Source organism: Phocoena sinus, chromosome 14 (genome assembly GCF_008692025.1).
Source record: "Phocoena sinus isolate mPhoSin1 chromosome 14, mPhoSin1.pri, whole genome shotgun sequence".
NCBI classification, from domain to species: domain Eukaryota; kingdom Metazoa; phylum Chordata; class Mammalia; order Artiodactyla; family Phocoenidae; genus Phocoena; species Phocoena sinus.
Genome location: NC_045776.1, coordinates 53,400,162 through 53,411,336, shown reverse-complemented (window position 1 = coordinate 53,411,336; position 11,175 = coordinate 53,400,162). Strand labels below are relative to the sequence as shown.

At 37.6% G+C, this 11,175-nt stretch overlaps 1 pseudogene across 1 annotated transcript; it reads left to right on the top strand.

Annotated features, from left to right (window-relative positions):
- Positions 1–4,435: 4,435 nt before the first annotated feature.
- On the top strand, positions 4,436–6,037 carry LOC116739079 (annotated as a pseudogene). Its single transcript, XR_004345455.1, has one exon. The product of XR_004345455.1 is annotated as a hsc70-interacting protein-like (transcript).
- Positions 6,038–11,175: the final 5,138 nt, after the last annotated feature.

Here is an 11,175-nt window from a genome sequence, read left to right as displayed (position 1 = left end):
GGTTTGGTTGTGCTCTTCTTTCTTTTTTTAAATTTTTTTCTTACTTTTTATTTTTTTTATTTTTAATAATTTTTAAATTTTTTATTTTAATTATTTTATTTATTTATTTTCTTTCTTTCTTTTTTTCCTCCCTTTTCTTCTGAGGCATGTGGCTGACAGGGTCTTGGGGCTCCAACCAGCTGTCAGGCCTGTGCCTTTGAGGTGGGAGAGCTGATTCAGGACATTGGTCCAGGAGAGACCTCCCGGCTCCATGTAATATCAAACAGTGAAAGCTCTCCCAGATATCTCCATCTCAACACTAAGACCCAGCTCCACTCAATGACCAGCAAGCTACAGTGTTGGACAAACTATGCCAAACAACTAGCAAGACAGGAACACAACCCCACACATTAGCAGAGAGCCTGACTAAAATCATAATAAGGTCACAGACACCCGAAAAAGCACCACTGGACGCAGTTCTGCCCACCAGAAAGACAAGATCCACTTCATTCACCAGAACACAGGCACCAGTCCCCTCCACCAGGAAGCCTACACAACCCACCGGGGGCAGACACCAAAAACAACAGGAACTACGAACTTGCAGCTTGCAAAAGGAGACCCCCAAAACAGTAAGTTAAGCAAAATGAGAAGACAGAGAAACACACAGCAGATGAAAGAGCAAGGTAAACCCCCACCAGACCAAACAAATGAAGAGGAAATAGGCAGTCTACCTGAAAAAGAATTCAGAGTAATGATAGTAAAGATGATCCAAAATCTTGGAAATAGAATGGAGAAAATACAAAAATGTTTAAGAAGGACCTAGAAGAACTAACGAGCAAACAAACAATGATGAACAACACAATAAATGAAATTAAAACTTCTCTAGAAGGAATCAATAGCAGAATAACTGAGGCAGAAAAACGAATAAGCGACCTGGAAGATAAAATAGGGAAATAACTACCGCAGAGCAGAATAAAGAAAAAAGGATGAAAAGAATTGAGGACAGTCTCAGATACCTCTGGGACAATATTAAATGCACCAACATAAGAATTATAGGGGTCCCAGAAGAAGAGGAGAAAAAGAAAGGGGCTGAGAAAATATTTGAAGAAATTATAGTTGAAAACTTACCTAACACGAGAAAGGAAATAATCAATCAGTCCAGGAAGCACAGGGAGTCCCATACAGCATATGCACAAGGAGAAACATGCCAAGAAACATATTAATCAAACTATCAATAATTAAATACAAAGAAAAAATATTAAAAGCATCAAGCATAAAACAGCAAATAACAAGGAAATACCCATAAGATTAACTGCTGATCTCTCAGCAGAAACTGCAAACCAGAAGGGAGTGGAAGGACATATTTAAAGTGTCCTTTGACAGGAAAGGCAAAAACCTACAACCAAGATTACTCTTCCCAGCAAGGATATTGTTGAGATTCAACGGAGAAATTAAAACCTTTAGAGACAAGCAAAAGCTAAGAGAATTCAGCACCACCAAACCAACTTTACAACAAATGCTAAAGGAACTTCTCTAGGCAGGAAACACAAGAGAAGGAAAAGACCTACAATAACAAACCCAAAACACTTGAGAAAATGGTAATAGGAACGCACATATCAATAATTACCTTAAACACAAATGGATTAAATGCTCCAACCAAAAGACATAGACTGGCTGAATGGATACAAAAACAAGACCCGTATATATGCTGTCTACAAGATACCCACTTCAGACCTAGGGACACACACAGACTGAAAGTGAGGGGATGGAAAAAGATATTCCATGCAAATGGAAATAAAAGAAAGCTGGAGTAGCAATTCTCATATCAGACAAAACCGACTTTAAAATAAAGACTATTACAAGAGAAAAAGAGAACAGTACATAATGATCAAGGGATCAATCCAAGAGAAGATTAACTATTTTAAATATTCATGCACCCAACATAGGAGCAACTCAATACATAAGGCAAATGCTAACAGCCATAAAAGGGGAAATAGACAGTAACACAATCATAGTAGGGGACTTTAACACCCCACTTTCACCAATGGACAGATCATCCAAAATGAAAATAAATAAATAGAAAATAAATAAACATAAGCTTTAAATGGTAAATTAAACAAGGTGGACTTAATTGATATTTATAGGACATTCCATCCAAAAAGAACAGAATACACTTTCTTCTCAAGCACTCATGGAACATTTTCCAGGATAAATCATATCTTGAGTCACAAATCAAGCCTTGGTAAATTTAAGAAAGTTGAAATTGTATCAAGTACCTTTTCTGACCACAACGCTATGAGACTAGATATCAATTACAGGAAAAAATCTGTAAAAAATACAAACACATGGAGGCTAAACAATACACTACTAAATAACCAAGAGATCACTGAGGAAATCAAAAAATACCTAGAAACAAATGACAAAGAAAACACAATGATCCAAAACCTCTGGGATGCAGCAAAAGCAGTTCTAAGAGGGAACTTTATAGCAATACAATCCTACCTCTAGAAACAAGGAACATCTCAAATAAACAATCTAACCTTACACCTAAAGCAATTAGAGAATGAAGAACAAAAAACCCCCAAAGTTAGCAGAAGGAAAGGAATCATAAAGATCAGATCAGAAATAAATGAAAAAGAAATGAAGGAAACAATAGCAAAGATCAATAAAACTAAAAGCTGGTTCCTTGAGAAGATAAACAGAATTGATAAATCATTCGCCAGACTCATCAAGAAAAAAAGGGAGAAGACTCAAATCAATAGAATTAGAAATGAAAAAGGAGAAGTAACAACTGACACTGCAGAAATACAAAGGATCATGAGAGATTACTACAAGCAACTATATGCCAATAAAATAGACAACCTGGAAGAAATGGACAAATTCTTAGAAAAGTACAACCTTCTGAAACTGAACCAGGAATAAATAGAAAATATAAACAGACCAATCACAAGCACTGAAATTGAGACTGTGATTAAAAATCTTCCAACAAACAAAAGCCCAGGACCAGATGGCTTCACAGGCAAATTCTATCAAACATTTAGAGAAAAGTTAACACCTATCCTTCTCAAACTCTTCCAGAATATAGGAGAGGGAGGAACTTTCCCAAACTCATTCTAAGAGGCCACCATCACCCTGATACCAAAACCAGAAAAAGATGTCTCAAAAAAAGAAAACTACAGGCCAATTTCACTGATGAGCATAGATGTAAAAATCCTCAACAAAATACTAGCAATCAGTACATTAAAAGGATAATACACCATGATCAAGTGGGTTTTATACCAGGAATGCAAGGATTCTTCAATATACGCAAATCAAGCAGTGTGATAAACCATATTAACAAACTGAAGGAGAAAAACCGTATGATCATCTCAATAGATGCAGAAAAAACTTCTGACACAATTCAACACCCATTTATAATAAAAAACCCTCCAGAAAGTAGGCATAGAGGGAACTTACCTCAACATAATAAAGGCCATATATGACAAACCCACAGCCAACATCGTTCTCAATGGTGAAAACTAAGATCAGGAACAAGACAAGGTTGCCCACTCTCACCACTATTATTCAACATAGTTTTGGAAGTTTTAGTCACAGCAGTCAGAGAAGAAAAAGAAATAAAAGGAATCCAAATCAGAAAAGAAGAAGTAAAGCTGTCACTGCTTTGCAGATGACATACTATACATAGAGAATCCTAAATATGCTACCAGAAAACTACTAGAGCTAATCAATGATTTTCGTAAAGTAGCAGGATACAAAATTAATGCACAGAAATCTCTTGCATTCCTATGCACTAATGACAAAAAATCTGAAAGAGAAATTAAGGAAACACTCCCATTTACCACTGCAACAAAAAGAATAAAATATCTAGGAATAAACCTACCTAAGGAGAGCACTGGTTCTGAGTGAATACAAGAATGCGTGCATAGAGAGGTGTGCATGGAGAGGCAAGCAACAGCATGGACAGCCACACTTCTAGAAGATTCTAGCCAGTGTTCAGGAAAGCGGCAGAGAGTAGGAATGAATGGGAGAAGGACCCAGGGTCACGAGACCGTTGGGTGGGCAGAGCCAGCGGCCAGGGAGGTTCTAGTCTGTTCTGCTTCACAGCAGCCGCCCCCTCTATGCTGTCACGCTGAGCTAGCACCTGGGCCTGGGATTGGGTCTCAGCCTCCGCCGTGCCTGCCACCTCCTGCTGCCTCCCGCTGCCTCCAGATCATAGACACCCTCAAAGTGAGTGAGCTTCGAGCCTTCGTGAAAATGTGCAAGCAGGATCCAAGTATTCTGCACACCGAGGGAATGTGCTTCCTGAGGGAGTGGGTGGAGAGCATGGGGGGTAAAATACCACCTGTTACTCATAAAACTAAATTGGAAGAAAATACCAAGGAAGAAAAAACAGTAAAAAGGAGGAGGAAAACAAAGACAGACGAACCATCAAGTGAGGAAAGTGATCTAGAAATTAACAATGAAGGTGTGATTGAACCAGACCCTGATGCCCCTTAAGAAATGGGAGATGAAAATGTAGAGATAACTGAGGAGATGATGGATCAGGCAAATGATAAAAAAGTGTCTGCCATTGATGCCCTAAACGATGGTGAACTACAGAAAGCCATTGACTTGTTCACAGATGCAATCAAGCGAAATCCTCGTTTGGCCATTCTGTATGCCAAGAGATCAAGTGTCTTCATCAAATTACAGAAGCCAAATGCTGCCTTCCGAGACTGTGACACAGCTATTGAAATAAATCCTGATTCTGCTTAGCCATACAAGTGGCGAGGGAAAGCACACAGACTTTTGGGCCATTGGGAAGAAGCTGCCCATGATCTTGCCCATGGCTCTAAGCTGGATTATGAAGAAGATACTAGTGCAATGCTGAAAGAAATTCAACCAAGGGCCCAGAAAATTGCTGAACACAGGAGAAAGTATGAGCGAATACATGAAGAGCGAGAGATCAAAGAAAGAAAAGAAAGGGTCAAGAAGGCTAGGGAAGAATATGAGAGAGCTCCGAGGGAGGAAGAAGCCAGATGACAATCAGGGGATCAGTATGGCTCTTTTCCAGGTGGCTTTCCAGGCAGAATGCCTGGTAATTTTCTTGGAGGAATGCCTGGAATGGGAGGGAGCATGCCTGGAATGGCAGGAATGTCTGGGCTCAATGAAATTCTTAGCGATCCAGAGGTACCTGTATGGCTATACAGGATCCAGAAGTTATACTGGCCTTCCAGGATGTGGCTCAGAACCCGGGAAATATGTCAATATATCAGAACAACCCAAAGGCTATGAATCTTATCAAGTAAATTGTCAGGCAAATTTGGAGGTAAAGCATAATGCCCTTCTGACAAATAAATCCCCTGCTGAAGGAAAAGCAACTTAGATCACCTAATGGATGTTGCAATAATACAAACCAGTGTACCTCTGGCCTTCTCATGAAGAAAGCTGGGGTGCTTTGAAGATAATCCCTACCCCTCTGCCCCAAATGCAGCTGAAACATTTTACAGTGGTTTGCCATTAGGGTATTCATTCAGATAATGTTTTCTTACTAGAAATTAAAAATTTTAAACAATTTTTAAAACTTAAAAATATTTAAAACAAATTAAAAGGGTGTGTTAATCCCTACATCTTTCTTTACTAATCATTTTGGTTTTTTCCTTTGGATTAATTAGGCAAGGAAGATACTTCAGTATGGAAGATTTATTGTTCAAGTTTGAGTGAAATAAAGATTTATTAGTGGGAGGAAAATGTAACATTTAAATATATAAAGTTTGATTTCGATATATGGTCACTGAGGCATGTTGATTTGTCTTTTTAATTGCTTTATTATTTTTTTTAATGACTTACTTCCATGAAACTATTGGGGCCACCAGTATTGCAGTAGGACCTGGGTAGGGACTGGAAGTACTTGTCAGGGCAGCAGTAATCTTACTACATTTTATATAATTGTACCCTTGTGCAGATGCACTTAAATCTTACACTGTGGTGAAGGGATGATTTTTATACTGCTGCAGTAAAACTGGATTACTTAGCTCTGTTTTTCTCTGATATCTAAAATAAATGCTTCATATTTCCACATAGGGGGGAAAAAAACCTACCTAAGGAGACAAAAGACCTGTATGCAGAAAACTGTAAGACACTGATGAAAGAAATTAAAGATGATACAAATAGATGGAGAGATATACCATGTTCTTGGATTGGAAGAATCAACATTGGGAAAATGACTCTACTACCCAAAGCAATCTACAGATTCAATGCAATCCTTATCAAGTTACCAATGGAATTTATCACAGAACTAGAACAAAAATTTCACAATTTGTATGGAAACACAAAAGATCCCAAATAGCCAAAGCAATCTTGAGAAAGAAAAATGGAGCTGGAGGAATCAGGCTCCCTGACTTCAGACTATACTACAAAGCTACAATAATCAAGACAGTATGACACTGGCACAAAAACAGAAATATAGATCAGTGCAACAGGATAGAAACCCCAGAGATAAACCCACACACATATGGTCACCTTATTTTTGATACAGGAGGCAAGAATATCCAATGGAGAAAAGAAAGCCTCTTCAGTAAGTGGTGCTGGGAAAATTGGACAGCTACATGTAAAAGATTGAAATTAGAACACTCCCTAACATCATACACAAAAATAAACTCAAAATGGATTAAAGACCTAAATGTAAGGCCAGACGCTATAAAACTCTTAGAGCAAAACATAGGCAGAACACTCTATGACATAAATCACAGCTGGATCCTTTTTGACCCACCTCCTAGATTAATGGAAATAAAAACAAAAATAAACAAATGGGACCTAATGAAACTTAAAAGCTTTCGCACAGCAAAGGAAACCATAAACAAAATGAAAAGACAACCCTCAGAATGGGAAAAAATATTTGCAAATGAAGCAACTGACAAAAGGTTCATCTCCAAAATTTACAAGCAGCTCATGCAGCTCAATATTAAAAAAACAAACAACCCAATCGAAAAATGGGCAGAAGACCTAAATAGACATTTCTCCAAAGAAGATATACAGATTGCCAACAAGCACATGAAAGGATGCTCAACATCACTAATCATTAGGGAAATGCAAATCAAAACTACAATGAGATATCACCACACACCAGTCAGAATGACCATCATCAAAAAAATCTAGAAACAATAAATGCTGGAGAGGGTGTGGAGAAAAGGGAATCCTCTTGCACTGTTGGTGGGAATGTAAATTGATACAGCCACTATGGAGAACAGTATGGAGGTTCCTTAAAAATCTAAAAATAGAACTACCATATGACCCAGCAATCCCACTACTGGGCATGTACCCTGAGAAAACCAGAATTCAAAAAGAGTCATGTACCACAGTGTTCATTGCAGCTCTATTTACAATAGCCAGGACATGGAAGTAACCTAAGTGTCCATCGACAGATGAATGGATAAAGAAGATGTGGTCCATATATACAATGGAATATTACTCAGCCATAAAAGGAAACGAAATTGAGTTATTTGTAGTGAGGTGGATGGACCTAGAGTCTATCATACAGAGTGAAGTAAGTCAGAAAGAGAAAAACAAGTACTGTATGCTAACACATACATATGGAATCTTAAAAAAAAATTAAAATGTTTCTGAAGAACCTAGGGGCAGGACAGGAATAAAAACGCAGACGTAGAGAATGGATTTGAGGACATGGTGAGGGGGAAGGGTACGCTGTGACGAAGTGAGAGAGTGGCATGGACATATATACACTACCAAATGTAAAACAGATAGCTAGTGGGAAGCAGCTGCATAGCACAGGGAGATCAGCTCAGTGCTTTGTGACCACCTAATGGGTGGGATAGGGAGGATGGGAGGGGGATGCAAAAGGGAGGACATATGAGGATATATGTATATGTATAGCCGATTCAGTTTGTTATAAAGCAGAAACTAACACACCATTGTAAAGCAATTATACTCCAATAAAGATGTTTAAAAAAAAAATGAGCTAAAACCGTCTTTCATGTCAGAAAGAAAGCTACTGAAGTTTACGAAAGTCATGTTGAAATGACTTAGGAGCCAACTTAAAGAAGTTCTGACAAATTAATTGAGATAATTTAAGCTCCAATGAGGATATTAATTGGAACAGATTGAAACAGCAGATATATTTAAGCTTATGAATTTGTATCAAATTTAAAGAAAAAAACTAAGTTTTGAGAGTGATAGGGATCCAATTAATTATCTTGAAAAGATGATATGTATATATATCTAAGCTTTTTTATAGTAACTGTACCACTTTATAAGAAAATAGTTGATGAAGGGAAACATTTTTATGAAAATATTCCAACAAATATATGAAGTCAAAGTGATGGAATTAAAATGTCATAGTTTCTAATCCCCAGTGAATTAATGGACCCAGCCATCAAATACCAATGGTTACTAACATCCCAAAAGAGAGGTAATGTCCTAATAAAGGAAAATACCACCACCTATTAACTTATTTTAAAAAAAGGAAGGAAGGAAGGAAGAAAAGGAATCTAATCAAGTCTTTAGATTTAACTACGAAGTTATAGGAAATACAGAGGACATGTGAAACATACCATGACTATCAAATCAGCAACATTCATACTCCAGGAAACTACAGTTAAAACCACCTGATTTTCCAAAATAACTAATTTTAAGAGGAAAAGATAAGAAAGATGAAAGAAAAATGAGACAACCCAAGTATGTGTTGAAAAGTGAAACAATGTTTTAGGTTGCACACTTGGATGATAAAACCATTTTTACAGAAGCAAGAAAGTGATTCCAATAAAGTGCGGATAGTATCCTCATTTCGGGTAGAGAGTGGAACTGGTGATTAGGAAGAGTTGCGTTGAGGGTTTGTGAGTGGGGTTCTTGAAGTGGGTTCTTGAATTCTTAAGGTTTTTTGGTTTATAAGAATTTGTTAAATTATAAATCTGTTTAATGGTACCTTTCTGTATTTGTGTTATAAGAAACATTTTTTCAAAAAAAAAACTTTATTTCTGAAAAAGGTGTCCAAGCTCTTCTCCCAGGGTGCTTAAGCAGGACTGTGTTAAAACTCTAGGGAAAAAATAATAAATCCAGAGGACTGGCTTAAGGGGTCTGTGAATCCCTCAAAATTGTTTCCAAATGTATTTGTGCCCCCAAGACTAGGATCCATGAGTCAAGGAGGATAATTTCTCCCCATTTATGTTTTTATTATTTCTTACTTCTTAAGCTTTCCTCACACAAGAAATTGGTGTCAAAGAACATCTGTTGAGGGAACAAGTTATTTCTCCAAGCAGGGAAGAGTCAGGGCAGTGGGGGTAGAGGGGACAGGAAAACATTAAAAACACAATGATAGGGCTTCCCTGGTGGCGCAGTGGTTAAAAATCTGCCTGCCAATGCAGGGGACACACGGTTCAAGCCCTGGTCTGGGAAGATCCCACATGCCGTGGAGCAACTAGGCCCGTGAGCCACAGCTACTGAGCCTGTGCGTCTGGAGCCTGTGCCCCGCAACAAGAGAGGCCGCGATAGTGAGAGGCCCACGCACCGCGATGAAGAGTGGCCCCCGCTTGCCACAACTAGAGAAAGCCCTCGCACAGAAACGAAGACCCAACACAGCCAAAAATAAATAAATTAATTAATTAAAAAAAAAACACAATGATAGAAAAAGATAACTGCCAATACAAAACTTTAAAGAAAAACTAAAATACAATAATATGAAGGTTATCCAACTACTTCCTTTCTCATCATTCTCTTACACTTGTTAACTTTGCTTCTGGTCTAGGTAGGTTTGATAGACTGGCTTTTTCCTATTTGTTAACTACTTTTGGATAGTCCATCTATTTCTTCATGCTTTTTTTCCCCTTGGTTTTCTTTACCAAGGGAATTTTTAAATTTTTATTTACTATACCTGGTCCCTCACAGGAGGCTCCTCTCTTCCCATCCAGCTAATCTCTCTTCTGTCAGCTTTTATCTTTACCTATATATATATTTAAAAAGGTGTGGACAGGGACCATGCACGCTGGTTATAAATGCTGATTCCTAAGCCCAAAGCTGTCTATTGCCAATCACTAGAATAAGGACACTCTGGAATCTATCACTTGAAAGAGTCCCTTGCCATGAGACGCAGGCACTAAAACACTAGACAGCCATTGAATAAATGTCAGCATGAGGACTCCTCTTTTTTTCCTTAGAAAACAAATTCTTCTAAAAATTCTTCTCATTCATCTTTATTTTAGCAAATACACCAATACAGTTGAACTAATTTTAACTGCCTATCGTACAGTTATACATAAATGATGTACATCTCTTAAAATTTAACCCACTTTATATTATAGAATACCTATTTCATAAGAACTCAATGTATATGATCAAATTTGCAAATATTCTTTTAATTCTGAGGCATTTCTACTGTTGTATCTATTTAATGGACTGAGAAGAAAACAAAAAAAGCTAAACACTGGGTAATAAAATGTAGAACCAGAGGCTTTCACAGGGCTCTTATTTCCTTTTATTACATTTGTTAACTTTGTATAAGCAATTTTTTAAAGGCTATTACTTTTAACATGAAATAAGAATGAAAATAAGCCAGTAGCACAAAATGGAGCATTATATCAACATCTTTATTTTCTAATTCTATCATCTCAGACAAAAGCTCCAGACAGTCCACACGATTAATACTTCGTCTGGCCTAGAATAAATTCTAGGCTTTGAAAGACCATAAATTATGAAAACTAAATTATGTTTAGAGACAGTTTTATCTGTCTCTAATGTCACACTCTCCAAAAATTAGCTGCACAGGGAGTGACAGGAAACATCACACAGAGTTTACTGAACGTGAAGCCATCCAAAATATCTTGGTTTTTAGATATGCAATCGTTGCCAAAAGCAGCTTGAAAAGGAACTTTGAACTCATTTTTCCCTTTTTCTATTACTGTCTTGGGAGGGAGGGAGAGGAGTGAGGGGGGATGAGAGGTTCTTGAAAATAATTCTCAAATTGGACTTCCCAGATTAATTTCTTCCTATGTCTACATCCTATTGAAGCAGTTTTAACTCTGAAGCTCAAAGAACACAAGGAGTGCTTACCAAGTGCATATCAAAAGAAAACAGCATCTCATGATGTTGTTCTCATTTCATCTTGAAGCCTAAATGCTGGTAGATTCTAGAATAAGTGACTGGCCCATACATTAGCCACAAGCAGCAGATGGACCATTAAATGAGAAGAGTACCTGCTGTAGCACG